Here is a 15,092-nt window from a genome sequence, read left to right on the forward strand (position 1 = left end):
CTATGGTATAATTTTCAGGAGCTAGTTCTACTCAGGTTTCAAGTTATAACTGAAAACGTGTCGCCCATTTTACTGCAGTAAAACTCAGCTTTAGCTGCTTTCATAAAAACAGACTTTTAAAATAGTAAACGATCTCGAAAAATTACGATTCCTGTGCCATTTGCTTCGTTTTTCGAAAATACATATTTTAGGCTTCAGAAATTCTGTTTTTCGACTTATTATGGTCTGTTTACAGCCCCATGAAGTCGGCTGAAAAAGTAACTTAGCATGTTCTTTTATATCTTAAATATTACTAAATCATGTCAACAAGTGTCCGAACAACGGTTTTATCAAGAGTTCGACGATCAATCATCATATATGTATTAACCAACCCTCATCCAACAAGATTTCATCTTCAAGACCCATTCTTATGTAAACATTATGTAACTTTTATGTTTCAAGTTTCTAGTTTAATCCATTTAGTGTTCTAGTGAAATAAACATCATTCTACAAATATTAGCCATAAAAAGTAAGATGATCAAGGGTAAACCGAGACTTACTACTAGCACAAGGCTAGGGTAGAATTCTAGTGCAAAGATGATGAGAAAAGATGATGAATCAAGCTAGAACAAGGCCCTTATGAAGCTCCACACAAAGCAAGCTCTTTTGTATCAACTTTTAACCTTGAATGGGACATGAAACTTGGAAGATGATGGTTGTTTAGGGTGGTGATGGTGGCGGTTTGGGAGTGACCGAAAAAGAGAGAGATAGTAGTGAAGTGAGAGGTGAAATCTTGTGAGGAATGATGAATATCTAAGTACCATGCTCTTATAGATCATTCACATAATATGGTTACTTACACAAGCCAAAGATCAAATAAAATAATGGATTAAAATCTAGTAGAAGATAGTAAGTATGGTGAGGTTGATATGGGGGGTCCACAAGGACCGAAATTTCGGTGGGGGGGGGGGGTCTTGAGGTAAAAATTGAACTAAATGGTAAGTATTAGTTAGAATGTAAGTAAAGTGATGTTATAAGTTAGTTTGATTATTTTTAGTGGGTGTCATGGCAAACGGGAACCATGAGTAGCCAAAAATAATAAAACAATGTTATTGACAAAAATTTGGTGTCCCGGGTAATGTCCGGTTATCCAGTTAGGTACTGTCCCGTTAAAGTGTTTGATTAGACTAAAAAGGGTCCTTTATATATGTTTTTGTATCACAATTTATTCCCGGCACTTAGGAAAGTATACAGGGCCATTCTGCCATGTTTTTACGCTTTACTAGTATAATACAATGCTGAATTTTATAAAAGGATGCAGAATTCTGCATTTAAGGTGGGTTTTTGGCACTTCCCGACACTATAGCTATCACCTAGTGACGCAGTTTAACAATCCTCACCTCCCTACACTCCCTACTAGTGTAGTAATATATTTCCGGCTCATTCTGGCCTTAGAGACAGTGTCTGTCTAGTGCTGGCTATATCAGCATGTTTACTGGGTTATCCGTTCATTGTGCTACTGTGCTTTCGTGCATCATGTTTGTCACTATAGTTCAGTGTAAATAATAGAGTGACAACAATAACGTATGATGCATGTATGTGTACGTATCAGAAATCAAGTAGTAGTTTAATCACAACTGTAAGCAAGCACAGTAATTAAGCATTAATTAAATATTAATTAATTCATACGGATACCTGATTTGGTGAGGGTTGTCACATTCTCCCCCCGTTAGAAAAATTTCGTCCCGAAATTTTAGGCTCTGCTTCCAGTTACAGGGGTCTTGGGAAATAAATGGGGGTACTTTTCTTTCATTCGGTCCTCACGCTCCCAAGTGTATTCTGGACCATGTCTTGCGTTCCAACGAACTTTGACGAGTTTGACACTGCTTCGGCGGGTTTTGTTCACCTTCCAATCCGTAACCTCAACGGGTTCTTCAACAAAATGGAGCGTGTCGTCAATATGAATCTCGTCTGTGGGAAGGGTAACAGTATCTTGCGTTGGACTCTTCTTTAGATTTGATACATGAAATGTATCGTGAACGTCGTTCTGCTCGGCAGGTAAATCCAACTTGTATGCTACTAAACCAATTCTTTCCAGAATCTTGAATGGACCAATATACCGCGGGTTCAACTTTCGACGCTTCCCAAAGCGTGCCACACCCTTCCAGGGTGATACTTTCAACAATACCATGTCACCTACCTCAAACTCTAGAGGTTTCCTTCTTCGGTCCGCATAGCATTTTTGTCGATCGCGAGCCGCCTTGATGCGATCTCGGATCTGTGTGATTTTGTCTGTGGTTTCCTGGACCACGTCGGGACCAACCAATTGTCTATCACCTGCATCAGACCAACAAAGCGGTGATCTGCACTTGCGGCCATATAGGGCTTCAAATGGCGCGGCACCAGCACTGGTGTGGTAGCTGTTGTTGTATGAAAACTCGAACAATGGTAAATGTTTATCCCAGCTACCACCTAAATCCATAAGACATGCTCTCAGCCTATCTTCCAAAGTTTGTATCGTCCGTTCGCTTTATCCATCGATCTGTGGGTGAAATGCAGTGCTCAGATTTAATTGTGAGCCAAAAACTTCTTGGAAGGACTACCAAATCCTTGACACAAACCTTCTGTTTGTATCAGAGATAATCGAGAGAGGCACTCCATGACGTGCAATGATTTCTCTCATGTAAATTTCAGCCAATTTGCTCGTGTTATCTTTCTCTCTGATGGGTAAGAAGTGCGCAGATTTCGTTAATCGGTCCACTATTACCCAAATAGTGTCATGACCTCTTGGCGTTCTTGGCAACTTCGTTATAAAATCCAAGGAAATTTGTTCCCATTTCCACTTGGGAATCTCAGGTTGTTGCAGAAGTCCTGAAGGCTTCTGGTATTCCGCTTTTACTTTGGCGCACGTCAAACACTTACTAACGTAAACAGCGACGTCGCCTTTCATCCTAGGCTACCAATAATAATCTTTAAGATCTTGGTACATCTTATCCGCTCCTGGATGGATAGAGTACCGCGATTTGTGTGCTTCATCAAAAATAACCCTTCTCAAACCACCAAACAGAGGAACCCAAATCCTTTTCATGAAGCATAGCGTTCCTTCCTCGTTTGGTATTTACTGCTTCTCCATCCCACGGAGATATTCTTCTTCAATGTTTCTTTCCTTAAGTGCTTCTTTCTGCGCGGCACGAATGCGTAGAGAAAGATCTATCTGAATAATCATCTCCAAAGCCCTAACCCTTATGGGCTTGATCCTTTCTTTTCGACTTAGGGCATCGACGACCACATTCGCCTTCCCTGGATGGTACTTGATCTCGCAGTCGTAATCGTTCAACAACTCGACCCAACGTCTTTGTCTCATATTCAGCTCTTTCTGGTTGAATACGTGCTGCAGACTCTTATGATCTGTGAAGATTGTACATTTCGTACCATATAGATAATGTCTCCAGATCTTCAATGCAAATATCACTGCGCCTAGCTCCAAATCATGCGTGGTATAGTTCTTTTCATGTACTTTCAATTGGCGCGAAGCGTAAGCTATAACTTTCTGGCGCTGCATCAACACGCAACCCAATCCTTGACGCGAGGCGTCACAATATACCACAAAATCATCTGTTCCTTCTGGTAGTGCTAGAATCGGCGCATTGCAAAGCTTGTCTTTCAACAGCTGAAACGCTTCTTCCTGTTTGATTCCTCAATCAAACTTCTTATCTTTCTGCGTGAGGAGTGTCAGTGGTTGAGCGATCTTTGAAAAATCCTCAATAAATCTTCGATAATACCCAGCCAAACCTAAGAATTGACGAATCTCGGTTGGCGTCTTTGGGGTTTCCCAATTCTTTATCGCCTCAATCTTGGTGGGGTCCACATGAATCCCATCCCCATTCACTACATGTGCAAGGAATTGGACTTCGCGTAGCCAAAACTCGCACTTAGAGAATTTGGCATACAACTTTTCCTTTTTCAGCAACTCCAAAATGGCTCTTAAATGTTTTTCGTGTTCATCCTTCGTCTTTGAATAAAACAAAATATCGCCGATAAACACAATCACGAACTTGTCGAGATACGGCTTGCAGACGCGGTTCATTAAATCCATAAAAATTGCAGGTGCATTTGTCAACCCAAACGGCATAACTAGGAACTCGTAATGTCCATAACGAGTCCTAAAGGTTGTCTTCGGGATACTTTCCTCTTGTATCCTCAGCTGATGGTAACCTGATCGCAAATCAATCTTCGAGTAAAAGCTTGAACTTTGCAGCTGGTCAAATAGATCATCAATCCTTGGCAGAGGATACCTATTCTTGATAGTCAACTTATTCAACTCCCGGTAGTCGATGCACATACGAAAACTACCGTCTTTCTTCTTGACAAACAGGACCGGAGCTCCCCAAGGTGAGAAGCTTGGTCTGATAAATCCATTGTCTAACAACTCTTGAAGTTGTGTCGACAATTCCTGTATCTTAGACGGGGCAAGTCGATAAGGTGCCTTAGCCACAGGCGCGGCGCCTGGAACTAAGTCAATGCGGAACTCCACTTGCCTCTGGGGTGGCAATCCTGGCAAGTCCTCTGGAAAGACTTCAGGATACTCCTTTACGACAGGGATGTCTTCGATCTTTGCTCAGCAGCTTTCTTATCCACGATGTGTGCCAGGAAGGCAACACATCCCTTTTGTAAACACCTTCGGGCTTTCAAACAGCTGATAATTCTTAAAGGCGTATCTTGCTTCTCCCCATGAACTACGATTGCTTCACCATCTTCTGTTGGGATGCGAATGACCTTTTCGTGGCATACAATCTCAGCGTTGTTGCTTGACAACCAATCCATTCCTACTACCACATCGAGGCTTCCCAACTTGACTGGTAGTAGATCCAAAGTAAGCTCACGCTCTCCCAACTCGATTACACAACCTCTGACCACTTCATTGGCTTCTACTAACTTTCCATTCGCCAATTGGATTGAGTACGGGATATCTAATTTGCTAGCAGCTAACCCAAGCATATTCTTAAATTCTAATGATATGAAACTATAATCGGGACCAGTATCAAATAAAACGGATGCAAAGCGCTGGTTTATAGGGAACGTACCAGTAACAACATTGGGATCCTGGCGCACTTCCCTCGCCTCGATGTTAAAGACTCTTCCTCGTGCTTGGTTTAGTTCCCGGCAGTTCCACTTAATATGCCCAATGTCACCACAGTTAAAACAACCCATTCTTTGACCATTTCCTCCTCCATTCCCAGCTTGCACGTTGTTTTGATTTCGATTCACATTACCAGCTGGATTTGCATTGTTTCCTCGATTTCCATTTCCTCCATTGTTTCCTTGTGCACGATTTCCATTGCCTCCACGATTATTGTTCCTATTTCCAAAACCTCCTTGGCCTCCCCGGCCTGCACTAGCCCAACAATTATCCTTCAAATGACCAACTTTTCCACATGCTTCACATACTTTTGACCCACACCGGCCAGAATGGTGACGCTGGCAGGTGGTACACTTGGGGTGTGTGCCCATATAACCCTTTCCTTTCTTTCCAGCACCGGTTGCAGCTTGGACCGGTGTGCTTGACTCTCCTTTCTTGCCAACGTCGCTTGTTCCTTGTTTAAAGTTCGAGAACTTCCTTTTGTTCTCGCCAGATGACTCTACGTGAGTCTCTTTCTTCTTTGGTTCAACACTTGAAAACTTGTTTTGGCGGATAGCCTCCTCAGTAAGAGCTACGCTCAGATCGCTTGCCTCGGTGATTGTCGCAGGCTTTGAAGTAGTGACCATACTCATGATCTGTTGAGCTAAACCCCAAATAAAGCGCTCGATGCGTTTGAATTCCGGTGTAACCATATAGGGTACCACATGTGACAAGTCGTGGAATCTCTGAACATATTCCGCGATTTTGGGTCCTTCCATCTTAAGATGCCAGAACTTAGTCTCCAATTTTTGAATCTCCGCGCGTCAGCAATACTTTCTTCGCATAAGCTCTTTTAGCTCATTCCATGTCATCGCGTAAGCTGCGGCTTCACCAAGAGTTTGCACTTGTAAGTTCCACCAGGACAGGGCTCCGTCCAAAAACAGCCCAGAAATGTAAGTCACTTGTTGGTCTGGAGCGCACTTGCTCATTCGGAGAACAGATTCCGTCTTCTCGGCCCATCTGACAAAAGCCACAGCACCTCCGGTGCCGTCAAAGTTTACAGGCTTGTAGTCAAGAAACTACTTGTATGTGCACCCTGCACATGCGTTAGAATATACAAATGGCATTAGCGAACGTGCTGAAGATATCCAAATGTATCATAGTAGGTCTCAACGACTTAACATTACCATGAGGCAGATTGTTATTGCCGTTGTTATTCGAATTGCTTCCGCTGGTTCCTCCTTGCGAGGCGGCATACTGTGTAATGGCGGCAGCAATGATTTGTTGGAGTTCTGCCTCGTTGGTAGGCATGTGTGTCTGGCGTCTTGGAGGCATCTTCTAAAAGATGTGTTCACGTAGGTCAGGCCATAATAAATAAAGGATCATACGTGTATAATAACAATATCAACACATAACATCTCATGCTATAAATAAATCAACCACATAACATCTCATGTTATAGAACATAAACAATCAATCAAACATCACATATGATGAGAATACCGTGATTGTGCTGTCATAAATCGAGACCACAATGTAAGTTTTACAGGTACACAACTGTATCATACAACATCCATGACTAAGGGCCACATTGCCCTAGTCCAAAACTATCAAATCAGTGTCAATAACAACCAATATACAAATCATCAAAAGTCATAATCATCCAAAATGCGGTCTCCAAAAAGGCTGTAAAGTCTGCATAATCGCCGTCCTCTCATCAAAAGTCTACCCGCGTCGTACAAAAAGGCCTAAGCTGATGGCGGTGGAGGACGGGGAAAATGAGAAAAGAGCAAACGGCGCATATGAAGCCAATCCTCCTCCATAGCGAGATGAGATCGCAACAGATAAGCTATCTGCTGCTCCGGAGTCCAAAAACGAGCAGCAGAATCGGGAGATAACGGACGAGGAGGGTGTGATACTGTAGGTGGAGTCTGGCACTGGCACGGGAGTCGCTGAGGTCTCTCCAGCTCCTGCACGCGACGGGTCAGTGCCTCCTGCTGTATCATGAAAGATCTGAGAATCTCCTATGTAGAATACCCCACGTGGTAAGGATGATAAGGATCAGATGGTGGCATAATGGGTAGCGAAGTCCAGAGGAACGGCTCACTAGATGGAGCGAAGGATGGTATAGCAGATGGTGTAACAGGGGGAACAAAAGTATGATGAGAAATCTGAGGCACAAACTGGTCTCCTCCTGACACGAAAGGTATATGACCAAATGGCTGACGAGAAGAGCCCTCTCCAGGACGTGGCGGAGGTATGTCCTGGAGAAATGTAATAGGTAAGTCAGTACGGTGAACATCTATAGTATGTGAGGGAATCAAAGGAACATCAATCGGAACCGAAATAGGGGCTAAAATAGGTGTAACTGGTACTACAAAAGGTGGAAAATCATCATCATCGTCTATCCAACCATTGCGGGTGTGCGCGTATCTGGGATCGATATGGGTCGCGAAAGGTGCATGGTCGAACATCACTGGCATGGGATCAGGAATAGGCGCAACAACAGGATCAGCAGGAAAGTCAGCAACATGAGGAGCATCAATAGCAACATGATCATCCACCAACTGTGGAACAACAACAGGATGATCATCAACAAGTACATCATCAACCAAAGGAGCAACAGCAGGTGCATCAGCATGAATAGGGTCATGCTCAAATGCGGGGTCAGGAGCAACTACGGGCTCAGGGGCCACAGCAGGCTCCGGATCGACAAACTCCATCTCAAAATCAGCTGGATCAGCAAACACAGGATCGACAGGGGCTACGAGATCCTCCATGGGCTGATCTAGATGGACGAACTCAATATCATGGTCTGGGTCAAATCCAGGTGGGAAAACAGGATCTGAATCATCATCAATATCATGATCGAACTCAAAACTAGGGGCAAGTGCAGGTGCAGCGGATGATGCCATATCAGGGTCTGTGTCATGCGAATGGTGCTGCACTCCCTGCGCATGTGAAGGTGCAGATGCCACAGACTCAAAGGAGTCTGGGACAGGCGAATGAATGGGAGTCTCACCTGCAGAGGCATCAGCAAGAAGTAGAAGATCACCAGTAGCAATATGGGCCTCGCCCTCAAAGTCATCCTCGAGTGGGTCCTCCTCAAACAAGTCGACGTCGTCGTCAGCGACTACGTCGAGGGGCATATCAACAATAGGGTAAGTGGCAAGGGGCACAGGAGCAGGGATCACCGTGAGCGGCAAATCCCCCACAAGATGGCCATCAGCGGGCTCTACTACGACATCGGGCAGCGCAAAGGGCTGGAAGTCGTCATCGTCCGTGCTGGTAGTATCTGAAGTATACACCTCGTGCTCCGATGAAACTATGTCGTCTGATACTATGGCCATGGGGTCTGTAGTGTCCGACTCTCCAGTACCAGATGAGGGCATGATGTCTGTAATCACAAGCACACATATGCACAAACAATCAATCATATAATCAAATAAATGTGTTAGTCACCAATAAGCAAGCAAGTAATCCTCCTAGTCCCACTAGACTACCTCCCAGCCTCTCCGACTGAATCTCCTAGTCTCTCAGACTACTCCCTCACTCTCCCCGAATAAATCCCTCAGTCTCCCCTACTGATCCCTCAGTCTCCCCGACTGAATCCCTCAGTCTCCCCGACTGAACCATAACTTTTAAGAAGGAAAAGTGCTCAACTTTTGTTTGTAAAAACGTTTTGTATCCGGGATCTGGATGTAATGTATTCAATGTAAAAATGTTTTCGTGATAGCCATAATGACCATAGTCTAGACTCGAGAAGGAATCCTAGTTCGCTATGATCAAAGCTCTGATACCAAGCTGTCACACCCTGGCTTTACGGAAGCGTGGGTTAATTTGGTGTGACTTCTTAATACCATAGCTTAATCACAACAAGCTATATGAAAGTAAAACCATGCAGATCATCCATTGATTAAAGTCTTAAAAACAAAATACCACAACATTGTTTTAAAATGCTGACACATGCATTGAGTTTACAAAATAAAAACATTGTTCTTAAGACACAACCACAAACATAAAATAAACACTGTTTAAGACTTGCGACTCGTCCAGGTAAAAGTCACAATCCCTAAACTTGAATGACCTCATAACTCTTACGCAGCGTGAAAACGTAGCATATCGTGCCAGATCCGTAATTCGCTGAAATACATGTAAGTTGGAAAAATCAACAAAAATGTTGAGCGAGTTCATGTAAGATGAGTATGTAAAACCTTTGTAAGTATAAAATCCCTGGTATGTAGCAAATAAGGAAATAAAGAGATCACCAATGGTTTGCAAGGCCATTGATATGTGTGAAGTGCAGTAGGAAGACTCAAACCTAGCAAATTTTTGCGTCGGGCTCAAAGTCACCCCGAGGTCCGTTCTGTTGGGCCTGGGGCTGGGCTCGCTACACCCAGATAGATCTACCGCTACTGACCCTTGGTCCTACACTGAGAATTAATGGCCTTCAGTTCCCGCCTACTCACTCACATGATCTAAGTAGTAACCCTCCATACGCTAACCATACCATGTAAAAAGTACTCGTAATCATAGTAACATGTATTTAACCCCCGCAGTTTAAAAACTGAAAACAGTTAAGAGAAAAGGGGGACATGAACTCACAGTAGTGCGTCCTCAGAATCAGCAACTCAAGACTCTATCTGCAGTACGACCACCTACAACGTACTAATATCTATTAGACGAATGGCCGTGCCTTGGCTTAGGGTTTAACGTTTTTGGAAAAATAGTTAGGTAACTATTTCGTATTCACATTTCTTATTTATTTTATAAGTATTTTCCTTCCCAAGGATGGGGGTATTTGTACATGTGTTTTGGTAGTTCGGATCATACATTTTTAAGTCCCACATGGAAGGTATATTGTAATAAAATTTATGACAAATTTTATTTCCGAAAAAATAAATAAAGTTAAACACCTTTGTATACACTTGTTAGAAAATAATTTTCTAAGTCTTGGGATTTCTTTGGAAAAATTTGTCAGAGTTTCCCCTAAAAACGGGGGTGTCCGTGCTAATACACACATCATTTTCTTTTTGAAATCAATCCATAATCATCAACAATCAACCCTTACATTCAGATATGCAAGATCCTACCTTTGTCATTTCTGTTTTAATAAACATGAAACTGGACTGTTTTCGGATATTTAAATACAATAGTTAACCTATTCCAAAAATTCCCAAGTTTTTATAGAACGTTATACATGAACCAAATATTATTGTATAAAAATATCGGGGTCCAGTTCATTATCAGTATTTTATAGAAAATCGTTTACCGGACTGCAATCAGATTTGTTACCTTCTGATTGCAGTCTACAAAATAATTCGCTTAAAATTCAGCGTATGTCCGATTTACGAAATTCCAGTTGGAGGGTCACAAATACATCAGCGATCATCTATGGTATAAATTTCAGGGGCTGGTTCTACTCAGGTTTCAAGTTATAACTGAAAACGTGTCGCCCATTTTACTGCAGTAAAACTCCGCTTTAGCTGCTGTCATAAAAACAGACTTTTAAAATAATAAACGATCTCGAAAAATTATGATTCCAGTGCCATTTGCTTCGTTTTTCGAAAACACATATTTTAGGCTTCAGAAATTCTGTTTTTCGACTTATTATCGTCTGTTTACGGCCCCATGAAATCGGCTGAAAAAGTAACTCAGCATGTTCTTTTATATCTTAAATGTTACTAAATCATGTCAACAAGTGTCCGAACAACGGTTTTATCAAGAGTTCGACGATCAATCATCATATATGTATTAACCAACCCTCATCCAACAAGATTTCATCTTCAAGACCCATTCTTATGTAAACATTATGTAACTTTTATGTTTCAAGTTTCTAGTTTAATCCATTTAGTGTTCTAGTGAAATAAACATCATTCTACAAATATTAGCCATAAAAAGTAAGATGATCAAGGGTAAACCGAGACTTACTACTAGCACAAGGCTAGGGTAGAATTCTAGTGCAAAGATGATGAGAAAAGATGATGAATCAAGCTAGAACAAGGCCCTTATGAAGCTCCACACAAAGCAAGCTCTTTTGTATCAACTTTTAACCTTGAATGGGACTTGAAACTTGGAAGATGATGGTTGTTTAGGGTGGTGATGGTGGCGGTTTGGGAGTGACCGAAAAAGAGAGAGAGAGTAGTGAAGTGAGAGGTGAAATCTTATGAGGAATGATGAATATCTAAGTGCCATGCTCTTATAGATCATTCACATAATATGGTTACATACACAAGCCAAAGATCAAATAAAATAATGGATTAAAATCTAGTAGAAGATAGTGAGTATGGTGAGATTGATATGGGGGGTCCACAAGGACCGAAATTACGGTTGGGGGGGGGGGGTCTTGAGGTAAAAATTGAACTAAATGGTAAGTATTAGTTAGAATGTAAGTAAAGTGATGTTATAAGTTAGTTTGATTATTTTTAGTGGGTGTCATGGCAAACGGGAACCATGACTAGCCAAATATAATAAAACAATGTTATTGACAAAAATTTGGTGTCCCGGGCAATGTCCGGTTATCCAGTTAGGTACTGTCCCGTTAAAGTGTTTGATTAGACTAAAAAGGGTCCTTTATATATGTTTTTGTATCACAATTTATTCCCGGCACTTAGGAAAGTATACAGGGCCATTCTGCGATGTTTTTACGCTTTACTAGTATAATACAGTGTTGAATTTTATAAAAGGATGCAGAATTCTGCATTTAAGGTGGGTTTTTGGCACTTCCCGGCACTATAGCTATCACCTAGTGACGCAGTTTAACAATCCTCACCTCCCTACACTCCCTACTAGTGTAGTAATATATTTTCGGCTCATTCTGGCCTTAGAGACAGTGTCTGTCTAGTGCTGGCTATATCAGCATGTTTACTGGGTTATCCGTTCATTGTGCTACTGTGCTTTCGTGCATCAAGTTTGTCACTATAGTTCAGTGTAAATAATGGAGTGACAGCAATAAAGTATGATGCATGTATGTGTACGTATCAGAAATCAAGTAGTAGTTTAATCACAACTGTAAGTAAGCACAGTAATTAAGCATTAATTAAATATTAATTAGTTCGTACGGATACCTGATTTGGTGAGGGTTGTCACACAACAGACTTTAGGCATCTAAGCTTGCGAGACTCTTTATTGATGCTAGGAGTAGCCAGCCTATTCCGATTAGTACCTGCAGTTAGCCTTTTTGGAAAATACGTCAGTTTTCACTAGTAAATACAATTTAACTGACTCATTTTGAAAATGTTTAAGAAAAATTGATTTGAGTGCGCATGGCAAAAAACTTTTTATAACTTGGGATAATTATTTGTATATAATACTTGTAAAAGAATTACATGTTTCTTATACGTTCAGTAGCCCGGCCTGTATACCGGGTTAAAGATTAATAGACACACCACAGGTATAATGCCCACAAGGTTGATTCCTTTAAGTGGATTACCAGTTTTTACATATGCAGCTGTCAGGTGTAGGCCTACACCCCGTGCTTAGGTCGTGGCCATTACATGAATGATGCCAAGGATATACGGGACATGGTCATTAACCCCCCCAAAGGTTTTAAGCAAACAAAACAATTTAAACGGGTCATTTCAATGAATTAACCATCATACAATTAAAGATTCAATGCCCGACCAAGCGGTATTTTATATACCGTACCCCAAGCCCGTATAGGGAAAATAAGTTAAAAGTATTTACCTGAGCAAATTTATACAGTTTATCCCAGCCGTATACCACCAAGCAAGTACAGATAGCTTTTACTGGGCTCCTAAATCTGGAACGAAGGTTTTCAATTACCTATTAGATTCCTAACGGGTCTTAATTAAGCCTATGCTTAGACCGGTTAGTTTTAAAGGAGGATACGGTTCAAAACGCATGATTAAGCGAGAACCGGATTAGAATGTGGTTTAGACCCGACAAGCTTGTATACCTGTGTAATAAGGGTAAACTAATCACATTCTGGATTTTGAGAAAAAAATGATAAGGTTTGACCCGTTTCGGCTAATTTATGCAAACTAGTTACATAAGCCGATCCGAACGCGAAAAGTGCGCAACGGGTAACCAAAAGAGTCATGAACAGGTTTCCTAAGTTAATATGCCTTAAATTTGTTGTGATATCAGTAGGATACCTTCCATTATACCCCAAACGAATTTAAAACCAATTTATGCCCCGTAGGGGTAATTTGGTTATTTTAAAAGTTATAAGAGAGATTAAATATTATTCTGAGTTACAGGTCTGATATAATCAGTAAAAATACTTAATTTAATAAGTTATAATAGTAGGGTATAGCATATATGTGAAATTTACTATTTATAACCAAACTATGCACCGTAGGGGCATTTTGGTAATTTCACATAAGCTTGAAAGGTCAAAATTAGAGAATCTGAGTTTAAAACTTTTCTTTACTGTTAAAATATATAAATTTACTTAAAACATCAGTAGGTATTAAGTTTCATATGCCAAAAATAGTTTTAACTCATACTATGCGCTTAAAACGCGTAAAAGTCGGTTTTAAGCGATTTTCGGGTTTAAATAGAAATCTGAATTTTTGATCAGTATATAAAGTTCAAAATATTCTATTTATGATATAAAATCAGTAGAAAAAAGTTTGGTATCAAAATATTATGTAAAACTCATTCTATGGGCCAAAAGGGCAAAACCGACAATTACCGAATCAAAGCTATAACCCTATGTTATGCTCAGCGTAAAAATAATTAAAAATCTTTAAAAATCCCAAAATATTATTTTATATCAGTAGGTAAAAAGTTTGGTATTAAAAATTGGGTTTAGATAGGATATATGCTAATTATGCCTTTTAATTCATAAAAAGCTTTTCATTTACGCTATTGAGCATAACTCCTAATCTAGACCTCAAACTGATGTCAAATTTTAGGGACAAGTTTATAAATCAGTAATAAAGATTATTGTCCTCTCACATTTTTGAAATTCTCGTTTTAGGGTCAAAAGGGCATTACGGTCAATATTTAGGCATTTAACGGAAACATGCATGAACTAGGATTTCTATGGAACCAAGTTGTATAACCTCGGAGGGTTATACTAACCTATAATATGGTCCTAACAGAATCCTAAGGCATATCTAATCTAAGCTAAATCTGGTCAGAACTGAAAGTCAAAGCAAAAGCCTACTTTTGCTACTTTCGGTTCCGAACCGAGCCTATACTTAGAATTGTCGGGTTGAATCATGCTTAGGCATGTTCAACTAATATTTACCAAGTTATTAAAGTGAGAAAACTGATTTTATGGCTTTTATATCAATAGTTATGAATTTCATTTAAAACTAACCCGTTTGACTTTTATTTGACCCGACAATTTAACTAAGTAAACGTGGTAATTAGGAGGTGCCCTTTTGAGGGTTTAACACCTACCTAATTACGGTCACGTAGCCATGTTCGTTGCGAACCATGGCTCAACCATTTAAAAGTCAATGCGTTTATCGAAAACGCTTGACTTTTCGGTTATAACGCTAAACGACTTAAACTAAGCACGAAAGGATACTTACAAAGGGTCCAAGCAAGGAGGTTTTGATTCCTAAATTCTCAGGTATGAAGAGCAAGGTCTCCAACTTAGAGAATTCAGAAATCAAGTGTGGGTTTGAAGGAAATGAGGTGGGGTATTTATAGGTTTTTCAGAACCGTTAAGATCGTTCATCGATAAACGAGCTTTGATCTGGACCGTACACCTCTTACCCATTGTTTTGGTAAACCATGGGCATCTAAAATAGCCCATAGTATACTTAAAAACCATTTGCAACTCAAGGAAACCCAGCTGCTGGTATGAAAAACCAGTTTTGCAACTCTGATGGGCTCACGCAGCCCGCTTAAGAGTTATAGGGATCTTACGCGGCCCGCCTTGAAGTCTGATCAGCAACAAAAGTTTCATAAATGGCAGATTTGGTCCCTGTTAGCTTTTAAGGTCACGTTTTGGCACGTTTAAGGCCCGTTAAGCCATGTTTAAGGCTCTAAAATAATTCCCAAACATAAGGAA

Source organism: Helianthus annuus, chromosome 4, assembly GCF_002127325.2.
Source record: "Helianthus annuus cultivar XRQ/B chromosome 4, HanXRQr2.0-SUNRISE, whole genome shotgun sequence".
Lineage (NCBI taxonomy): Eukaryota > Viridiplantae > Streptophyta > Magnoliopsida > Asterales > Asteraceae > Helianthus > Helianthus annuus.